Source organism: Orbicella franksi, chromosome 10, assembly GCF_964199315.1.
Source record: "Orbicella franksi chromosome 10, jaOrbFran1.1, whole genome shotgun sequence".
NCBI classification, from domain to species: Eukaryota; Metazoa; Cnidaria; class Anthozoa; order Scleractinia; family Merulinidae; genus Orbicella; species Orbicella franksi.
In genome coordinates this window covers 19173050-19183899 of record NC_138154.1, presented here as the reverse complement: position 1 = coordinate 19183899, position 10850 = coordinate 19173050, and the positions used below count along the sequence as shown (strand labels likewise).

Here is a 10850-nt window from a genome sequence, read left to right as displayed (position 1 = left end):
ACATAACACTTGCAACGCCATAAATGATTACCCTATGGAGACACCTTAAATCGCCTAAAATCGCCTTAGGTCGCCTTAAGTCGCCTAAAATCGCGTTAAATCGCCTAAAGTCGCAATGTTTTTTCTGCCAATTTTCTTAAGTCGCCTAAAGTCGCCTTAAATCGCCCAAAGTCGCCTAACTCCCAGAGTAGGCCCTATACCTTCGTTTAATCCCAATATTTGACTAACCTTAGCTGATGTAGAAGATGCCTTTTGTCAACGAAGCGTGTAGCAGCAGCTAGGTTTATGTTTACGTCAAGCTTTACAGTTTTTGTTAGCATAAATGCGGATAAACCAGCTGAAAACATCTGATAAAAGTGGACAGGGGATTTTTATATGAGATTCTCAAACTCATTAATTATTAATGCAGCTCTTACCCAACCAGTGCATCTTATTCTGGTCAGGTGGTTGGGTTTAGAAACCCAATGAAAAACGAGTTGAAAACCACGGTCGTGTTTGAAATAATCTCAAACACGGATGTAAATTTTCTTAATCTGCGTATTGATAAAGCAAGAAAAACACATGACGATAAACAACTTTATTTAATCACACATTTTGCAAAAAAAAAACTTTATGCCGAGAGCGACGACTATTTATAAACCCAGCGCACAAAAGACTATAATGAAATGGTTATAATCGCGGTCGTGCATACGGCCAGAAACCACTGAATCAGTGAAACACTTGTTTGGATTAATTTGGCCACTCACGTGGCGTTTATTTCAAACCATTCAAATGCTAAGATGTCAAATTAATCAATTAAACATCGCTATATTTGATTCAGTGAATAAAGTTGGGGCGAAAAACAGCCACAAGCCACATCCTGTGGCGAGCCCGAACCCAAGCCGCAGGCAGGCAGGCAGGCAGGCACGCACGCACGCACGCACGTACTATGAAATAGCGCAGAAACGACCAAATATAAAGATAATGGAAACTATGTAATATGAAGGCATCAGGAACACCAGGCCCTTCTCTGACATGTCCTTGAAGCTCCAACGAGTAACGGCTAGTTCTCGGGCTCGATAAGAGCACGCGTTCCAGCGCTCTAGATTAACAACTTCTCTAATATAAAATTGTTGCCCCAGCCCTTGTCTGACAGGCAAACTAACTCTGGAGATAAGCTAAATTGTGGATCACGTTATGATTAATCCTAATAATAGTAAGAACACTTATAATAGTAGACAAAGCCAGCACTTGCCCGGTCTTTGTCGGAATAAAATAAAATAACTAACTGGAAAAATAAAATAGGATGTACTAGGCTAAAATTGCCGCCCCGGCCCATGCCTGGAAGGCGAGCATTGATCTTAGCTACAGCTAACAGCTGAAGTAGTTTAATGAAGACTAGAAATAATAATTATGATGCCCCAGCCCCTGACTGAAAGGCGAGCTTAAGTCCTAAACACTTCTCCAGGTTGACGAATATACAGTTTAAACGCGTCGGATTTCCAACGGCCAAGGTGGCGAATCTGGGCATCCGATAAACCTTGGTCAGCCGCCAACGATGCGGCGCCGATCCGAAAAGAGTGAGATTTGTATTTGGATGAATCGTAAAATTGTTGCGTAAAATGGCTAGTTTGAACTGGAGATCCATCGGAAAAGCAGAACAAGGCACCCGGAGTGGTACCCCGCATAGAACAGTAACGTAAATAATTCACTGGGCAAAACTGTGTTCCCGTTGCGCAGTCCAAAACAACTGAAAAGGGGCGCCTACCCGAGTTATGTTTGAAGTCGGTGATGACAATTGTCGCGACGTCACGCTATTGTCTTTAAATTGGAAATGAAGGTCTTGTATTTGTACTAAAGGTTTCAAAATCGCACCCTTGGCCGTGAGTTCGCCTACTCGAAAAAAGCCATAGAAGGCCACCAAAAACATGGTCTGGTACAACAGCCTTTGATATGCTGATGAGTTGGTATGATCTAATGCGAGCACTAATCGTTGCAACACGCTACGTGTTATTGGAAGTCGAACGTCTGGTGAAGAGTATAGCTTACTGTGAGCGGCTAAAATCTTCTACACTAAAAACTGTTTAGTGGGATCAGGAAAATTAGCTAGCTTGTGAACGTAACTTAACGCGGAGACATACGTCGAGACTGTCGAGGAGGCAAACTTCCTCGCCGAGAGATATGATATAAACAATGCTAAATTGTTTACCGAGACCGGAAGGAGCGAGGCACGCGACTCGCAAAATTCAGATGAAAAATCGACATATGTCGACCAGGCTCTTTGGTAAGTCTTACGCGAACCCTCAGTAATGGCTGAGTGCAGAAGGTCGTTCAAGTGATGCGCCAGTTGTTGGGTAGTAAGCCCGGCGGAACCCGTGTCGGTTGTTCGTCTGCGTAAGGCGCTAGTGATCTGAATTTCTCTACCTATAAGCGAGATAAAGCATCGCTCTCGCGCTTAACGCGACCAGCGATGTGCTTAGCATGAAACAAAATATTGTATTTAAGTGTGCAGAGAACAAAGTGCCTAAGCAAAGCCATAACTGAACGATCTTTAGAAGTTTGCTTATTGATTATATCAACAACTGCCTGATTATCCGAAAGGAAAACAATACATTTGTCACGCATAAGCGGTCCCCAAATCTCAAGCGCCAGGACAATCGGAAAGAACTCCAAGACAGTAAAGAAAGAAAGTAAAGAAAGAAAGTAAAGTACGCTTCTAAGGCTAAGCAGCTATCACGATCGGCGCTGGCAGAAAAAGGGGAGAGGGTTAGCAGAGCACGCGAATTTAAAGCTTGCTCTGCGTGTGGTGTCTAGCCCATTAACGGCTATCTCCCTCTGCAGCTTGTACCGTAAGATAAGATAAGGCCCCGCCCCAGCATAAAACCCATTATCGCGCTAAGTCAATAATGGGTCATTTAACCCTAAATTATTTACTGCTGACGTTAAATGTAACGGTACACTTATTAAACTCCCCAAAAACGGAAAAGGCCATTCTTTTTCTAAATTTAAATTCTCGCTCAATGGTGGCGACCTGGTCTTTTGGTTCGCTTTCAACCTTGCTGTACACTTCCGACCTAAAATGGCACTAACCTTAGAAATTCTCAGTTCTAATTGACACTTAATATTTACGCAAAACGTTATACGTGCCTGACTAGTATTTCGAAATTAGGCGAGATTACTCATCAACAGTACAAAAGTCGAAATATTCTTTACGCTTTAGGTTCTTAAGGTGGACATGCCTTACAAAGTCCCTTTTTTCAAACGAGAGCAAAACTGAAAATATCCAAGAAATGGGACCGTAGAGAGATATAAATTTCAGCGCGCTAAATTAGGCGAAACTACCTGCGTTTACGTGTGTCCAGACTTTATCATATGCGCCTTTATTTCCGAGCGAGAGACAAGACAATCGATGAACGAGAAACGAGAAAAGAGCAACAAAAATTAAAAAGAAAATAGAAATAAAAAAGGCAGTTAAAAGTGGGTTAAAAGAATAACTAAATACATAAATCAACTAGAAATAGAAATTGACGAAACAAAGATAAGTATTAAAAAAATCACACCGCCTGAAGTGGACTGTTCATATCACGTATATTTCATTCAGTCCAAATGGTATATTCAACTCACGATTTTCATAGTTAGCAGTTCACTTTTAGAAAAAAAAGAAAAGAACAGTCCAGTTTTGAACATGTCTAGAAAATGTGAGAAATTACACCTTCGGTTTCCTTGGAAAGCCGTGTTGCCTCGAAACAAACTCAAACTTTGCTTTCCAAAAATAAACTGCCCGTGTGAATTGACCCTTGAACCATTCAACAACTTGTCAACTGTGCGTTTCGCAATTTGATCAGTTCAAACTAAAACCTTGAAAAATTTTCAGCGCTAAAAACAGTAAGATAAAAAATGTAGCTTGACAAATAAAGAAACAAACAAATACACAGGTAAAGTTGCACTTTGAGAAAACAAATTATAAAAGTAAGATATTTCCCCCAAAAAAACAGTTTTAACTGCACAGCGCCGCTTGTCTCGCCAATTCCACGTGCAACTGCGACCATGTAATTTTTCCTATGGAATTTAATCTTTTCCTGTAGAAAATTACTGATTTCGATTTGGAAGTAAAGTAAGGTTGGTACACGCTACTTGAGGGCTTTTAACGCAAGAAAGAGAAAAAATATCCCACGAGAATAATAGGAGAAAAATAGGAGAGAAGCGCAGAAGCGCTTTCTCTCGCCGTTCTTCTCCCCTATTTTTTTGCTCGCCGTTTTTCGCGCTGCGCCCCAACTAACTGAACGCCGGGAAGAGGTTAACTTATTTCTAGTTTCCCGTGTTTCAATTATTTTCAGACCCAAATTATTTTCAGGGCGTTAATAGCATCTCTCAGGATATTTTTTCTTTGTTTTGCGTTAAGAGCCTTCAAGTAGTGTGTACCAAGGGTACTTTATTCCCAGATTGAAATCAGCTAAAAAGAGAAAATCTAGTTATTATAAATTTTATTTACACATAATGTATTGCACCAGAAAAATCCAATTATTTTTCAATGTTTTTTTAAATTGTTTATTAAAAGTAAAGTATGAACCAAAGCCAGGATTTCCAGGGAAGGGGTTTCAAACATAAAATCTCGCAAGGAAGAGGCATGGATATTTCCTGTTAGTATATACCACACAAGTGAATAGTGCTTTTCGCGCGCTCTGATTGGTTAACTCCGAGTTGACTAGCAAGTACTATTCACCTCCGAGCAGCCGGTGCGAGAGATTTTAAAATTTCGGACCGCTTGTCACACATAAAATAAAGTTTTGGTCCGCTAATTATTCAGCTTGTGTGGTATATACTAAAACAATTATTCACCTCAGTGTCGGTGAAAGTGATGGATATTTACCTCCACTGCGGTGAATAATTGTTTATTACATAACAGTTATTAAAAATGGCATGTCTTAAGTCCCACAGGTCACTCTGAACAAGTGACTTGTGATTAATTGTAGCAGAACCTGTACACTTCGCACTTTGCAATTGTGCGCAACGACACCTGTTGTAAAATTATTACGTAGCAGTCTATGGGTGGTGGCAGTGGGCCTGCGGGCTAGCTTAAATATAACATTTGGGTTATAAGCCTTTAATTCTCCTTCTTCTCACCTTTGGAGAGAAGCATTTTGCGAAGACCCAAATAAGGGCTGTAATTACAAAACTAAGTTAGCCTAAGTTAGCCTTAAGATACCTTGCAGTCATCCATTTCTATGGTGTGGGTAGGAATCATGGCTTTCATGGCTCAGTCACTGGCTCACACTTTGTTTCACAAAGCATCCATGTTTGCCATGCCATAGAAAAACATGTGACTTAAATTAAATTTGTTCCCCCTTCACATCAGTTTAGCTTCATAGTTTGTTTTTAGAAATTCTTGCCTTTGAGAAACCGCACTCCGTTATAATTTCAATGAAGACTCACCAAAATGTCAAGACCCTTAACAATTGAAAATTGGCACAACAAAGACTAGTTTTTGAATGGAATGAAAAAAAAGACAAATGAGACTTGTTAGACTTGCCATCGAGGCTTGCGAGATTTCAAAATCAAACTGTCAAAACTTCCTGAGATGCTACAGGAATATATGTAATCGATTGGCCACCCCTCCAATAAAAATGTGCTCTCACTCAGATGAGTCGGGATACGCAGGTGCACATTAAAAATTTGCAAAATATCAATAATTCAATCACCGTGAATTTACTTAAACTCTTGGAAGAAGCGTTAAGTCCTAAAATAAATGCTAAATAAATGCAAATATTATTTTTATTGTTAACTAACCTTTAGTTTCGTCATAATGCCCTTGAAATGAGTGATCATAAGCAATGTAGATAGAGGAAGTGCTTAGTAGCGTAGAAGGCATGAATGTTAATACTGGTGAACTTGGGAGAGAAGTGATCACCACAATAGGGATTGTCAGTAGTTGCCACATCCAAAAACACAGAGATCTCCCACGGAACTGTTAAACCATCCTGATTCGGAAAATCTAACCCTAACCCTAAGAACTCTGTCGAGGACATAGTTCACGAAACTATCATTTTTCAACGGTCTTCAACCTTATTATAATTAGCATTAATACTGTTAATATTCATGCCCATTTGAAAAGTTTTTAAGGAGCTCCTTAATTGCTCTTGATCGTCTTCAACGGCCATGACAAGAGGAACTTGTTTTAACGCATCAGCACTTTTAAATTTGTTGGGCAGGAAAGCTGGTATGAGATTTTGTTGAAACCCACTTAAGGGTGCCACAGGAATTATTCTAGCATTTGATCTGTGTTTTTTTGCATCTGGATTCATCTTGCAATTCCAAACATACAACACTACAGTTAAAACTGCAATGGCAAATTCAGGTAAAATTGTACCTGCATTACGAAGAAGTGATCTTTTCAGTTGCTTGTGCAGTCTCTCATTCTTCTGAGCGCCAGTTCCTGATGGAATTTCAGAGCAACAGCCACCGCGTATATGTTTTGCATATTAGCTATAGCTTTCCTGCTTTCGTCTGTTAGACAATATTCCCATTTTTCGATAAACATTTGCAAGTTTGATGCTATACATTCTGGATCTGGTGTTTCCCTTTTCCTAGTTGGTCGTTCATCACCGCTTGCACGAGATACAAGTCCAAATTCACTAGAGAGTTGTTGCGACTGGCAGGAACCCTTGGGAATTGTTTTCACAAAACGCTGACATGCATGGAAAAGATCTAGTTTTACTGCAACACCAGGAACAACTCTGTTATAGGATGGTCGGACAGAGCAACAGTCATCCACCATTATCGTATTTAACTCATCATTTCGTGCATCCAGACATGCTTTAAAATCTTTTAAAATGTCTTCTATTTCTTTAAAAGCTGTACTCCCTGTACGCCTCCAGGCCACAACTTGACCATTCTCATTTAGTGCAATGTATAAATTTTAAAACTGATCTACAAAAGCTTTGTCAAGGCGTCTGACCACTCCAATTTGTTTACTTACTTTGAATGTGTGATCGCAAGAAAGTATCGAGAATGGTATAGCTTCCATTTGTTTTTGATAAATAGTTTCCATATTGTTAAAAAAGGAAAGAAACATGTGCATTAGCTGTTCATCGCTTGGAAAATAATACATTACACGTTCACAGATAGACTTGCCGCAAGTCGACCTTTTCTTAATCCTCGACTTACTTATCTCCCTCGAGCGAAGTTCGAGCAGGGATCTTCGAGCGACGTAAGTCGCGAGAGGTCGACTTGTTTCACTTGCAGGAATGTGAATCAGAGCGTAATATTTTGGCGCGAAAAACATGATTGACATTTCTCACTTTTCATGTGCTCCGCGCGCGATCGTCGCGAAGGCAGAAAATGATTTCCATCAAAACGTTCATAAGTCAAATAAATTTATTTGTGTTAAATTTATTTGTGTACAGTGCAGCATGCAGTCAGCAATATTGACAAACGGCAAAAGCTGTTCCATTGAGTAACGCCTCCTGAAAAGTCAAATCCGTGTTTAAACCGATCGGGAATTATTTGTTTCAGTCTAAATTGGTCATCTAGATTAGAGATTAACCAGCGATTGACCAGAGACTGCTTGACAAATGCTATAAACTTATGTAGATCTAGCTTGTACCGAGAGGAATCAGAATTAACTAAGGAAGACGGAATTAGTCGGGGAGAACTTTAATTCTATAAAGCTTTCTTGATTAAATTACGTTGAGAATCGAAGTCGCAACGAACGGCAGAGAATAAAATCGCTGTTGCCAAAAGTCCTTCATCGATCAACGACTGCGGGCCGATGTAAATTTGCTGCGATGCCCTTTCTTTGCAGAGAGGTTACTTGGTCAGTCATTAAATCAACTAAAGGTGCAACAATTACACAAACCGTAGGAACGGCTCTGTTCTTCTTTGAAAGGTCCAAATCTAATTCTCTGAAACGATCCAGATCATCCAGGAGCTCAGGTCGCGTCCGTAAGTAAACAATCCCTCCACTGCTTTTTGCTGTCCTTCTTTCAAGGACTTGAAATTAAGTTGGATAAACCAAATTCAATTGCTACCATAAAATTCATATCCTTAAGTATATCCGAGAACAAAAGCTAAATAAAAAGGATTTTTATAGTACTTGAACTCAGCAGAGATTTGCTCTGCGAGTTGTGTCGTTAATCGCGCGCGACGTCATGACGTATAGTCAGTACTTGTTTCTTCATTGGTTAATGTGTATTTACGTCACCGGTGGAAAAATCCACCGGTAAAATTTGGCGTGTTGCAAGTGGGAAAAGTCCTTTCCAACGGTGAAACTAACAATGGAAATATTATTGGAAAGGACTTTTAGAAAGTCTAGTTCACAGAAAGTACTCGAATCTATACTTCCTTTTTTGTTGCGTACAAATGCCTTAAAGTTCATCGAAGCAATGTCTGCAGCCAGTTCCAAAAAGTTTTGTTCTCGCCCAATATGTGTGACAACGTAGTCAAGCAGATCTTTAGAGCATTCAGTCCTATAAAATGCTTTAACAGGAAACTTGTCCTTGAGTACTTGTGAAACGTTTTCAAGGATATCTGTTGAGGCAGAGTAGAATTCATGGCCAGAGAATGTATGGTCTGCCAGATTGTAAGGACATCTGTAGATAGACTGAAACAGAATTATATTTCCATTGAGGTCATACATCAGTCTTGGGTGACGCGGACTTTGGTGTGTCAGTTGTGTGGTCCAAGACTGAAATACCAAAGGACACTTACGACTGGGACAAAGTAATTCTATCTGATAGTATTGTAATGGACACCACAGAAATGTTTTTGACATCAAAACATTGCCTGGATTTAAGGGCGAATTGTAAATCTCGAGCAAAGATCAGAGCATGTTACAAACTGTACAAGACAAGGCTATCAAGGGTGTTCAAGAGGTCAAAGACTTTATACCAGGGTTGGAAGATTTACACTTCCTAAGTCAAGGTCTTCCCAATGATGCGTCGGTAAAAAGGCTGCAGGAACTTCAGGAAAAGTTTGTTGGCCGTGAGAAGAAAAATGATCAGAAATTGAAAAAGAAAAGAAAGCCGAGGAAGATCTATACTTTGTCGTAAAGAGAGAAACTGGCGAAGGCGGCGAAGAAGATGGACGATGATGGTATAATGGTCAAAGTTTAGGACAATTTGCAAGATGAGATCAGAGTGAAGGATTACGTTATTAACCGGATGGAAGAAAACTTGCAATCCGCACAATCCGAGATAGACGATCTGCAGACTGAATTTGAACGCGATCGCGAAGACTACTTAGAAACGATTCGAAAGCAGGAGCAAATTATCAAGCTTCAACAACAGCTTTTGGACAAGATCCAGCCATGCATACGACGCGACTGTAATTATTACAACATCGATAAGGTTCGATCGGAGAGCACGTGGCATGAAGAACCCGGCAAGTGGAACATCCCTGAGCTAGTCATTACAAAGACAACGCTTCCTACCCCTGGGATTATGCCGGGTGCAAGCACCCCACCCCGGGGCCTGAAATCGCCCGTCAACAGACCCCAGGTCAATAACCAGGGACAAGTTGTCAATGGACACTTAGGGAGGTATCCTGAGGAGCCAAGCGAGGATCGTTCTCTTCAGCATTTGTCGCGGAGCTCTCATGAAGATTACGCGTCAAGTTATTTTAAACCTAAAAGAGCTGACCGGTTATTAGCTGAGAACACCAAATTTGAACGATACGACAAACGAGAGCCATCTCCCTCGGGTGGAGCGCGTCCGCAGCTCGGATTTCCGGGTACCGGGGGATCGAGCGGAACGTTGAACAACAATGTTCCCCCGGGGAGCGGAGGTAGTATTGGCGGGATGCCCGCTATGGGAAGACCGGTTAGATTGGAATCACTACACATGCCGGGGGAAAGGGGAAAGAAGAAAAAAAAAAAACACAAGAATTTAGACGAAAGAAAGAGAGACGACTGGTCATAAAACAATGCCAATTAATGGTTAGGAGGCTTGAAAATAATCGCGCGAGTCCAGGCGTGAAAATAGTCGCGCGCGTTGTGGGTGATAATCACTTATAGTAACGTTTAGGTAGATATTTGTTGTCTTGTGTTTTGTTGAATTTGATTCTTAGCCTCGCCGTTTCGTAGACGCATAAAGAACAAATGGACGAAGGCGCTATAGAGCTCGGCGTGATGCATACATGAAGTCAGTCATAAACATTGTAATGCCCCTTCTTGTATTGGTTTTATCACATTCGATCGAATCAGAGCCGACAGATTTTACCAAGAAATAGATGTCGATCGGCGTCCGTCCTCAAATGTCAAGTAAGCTATTATGTTAGAGTTAAGATTCGACAAGGAATCAAAAAGGTGGGCTCAAAATCTAATTTATATACATGTAGCTAGTTATGAGTGTATTTCAGTGTACCGTTCCGGGTGAATTAATATATTTCCGAGTGCATGCACTTACAGTGTAAATTATCTATGGTATGCCGGCAGTCCTGCTATCACAGATGCAGATGAACACGTAAAATGGTTGACGGGATTTTTCATTTAAAGAAGTTGTAAATTGTGTATAATAATTTCACCTGTGTTGAATGGTCATGACTTTGGGGTTTCTTTAGGCTTCAGTCAATTTTGAAAAAAAGAAAAGAAAAACGAAATGCCTCTATTGTAGATGAAGCAGCGCATTTAAAAGTTGAACCCAAGAATAATACGAAGTCTGTGACACATATGTTTTGCGCTTTTGGCTCTTAATTGTAATCTAAATTTTTCAAAACTATTTTGCTGCATATTCCGTTGTCCTTTAGGTCCCGTGTCTCCATACTTGTACAGTTCATTGTTTTAGAGCTTTTGAAAAAAATCCAATGTTTTTATAACTCTACGCAGTGAATTTCTCAAATGCTACAACTGCCGTTTTCCGATCAGATTAACATAGTTG

At 40.4% G+C, this 10850-nt stretch overlaps 2 pseudogenes; one reads left to right on the top strand and one right to left on the bottom strand.

Moving 5' to 3' along the window:
- Positions 1-6026: 6026 nt before the first annotated feature.
- Positions 6027-8797, bottom strand: LOC145501720 (uncharacterized; annotated as a pseudogene).
- On the top strand, positions 8531-10692 carry LOC145499752 (kinesin-like protein KIF17; annotated as a pseudogene).
- Positions 10693-10850: the final 158 nt, after the last annotated feature.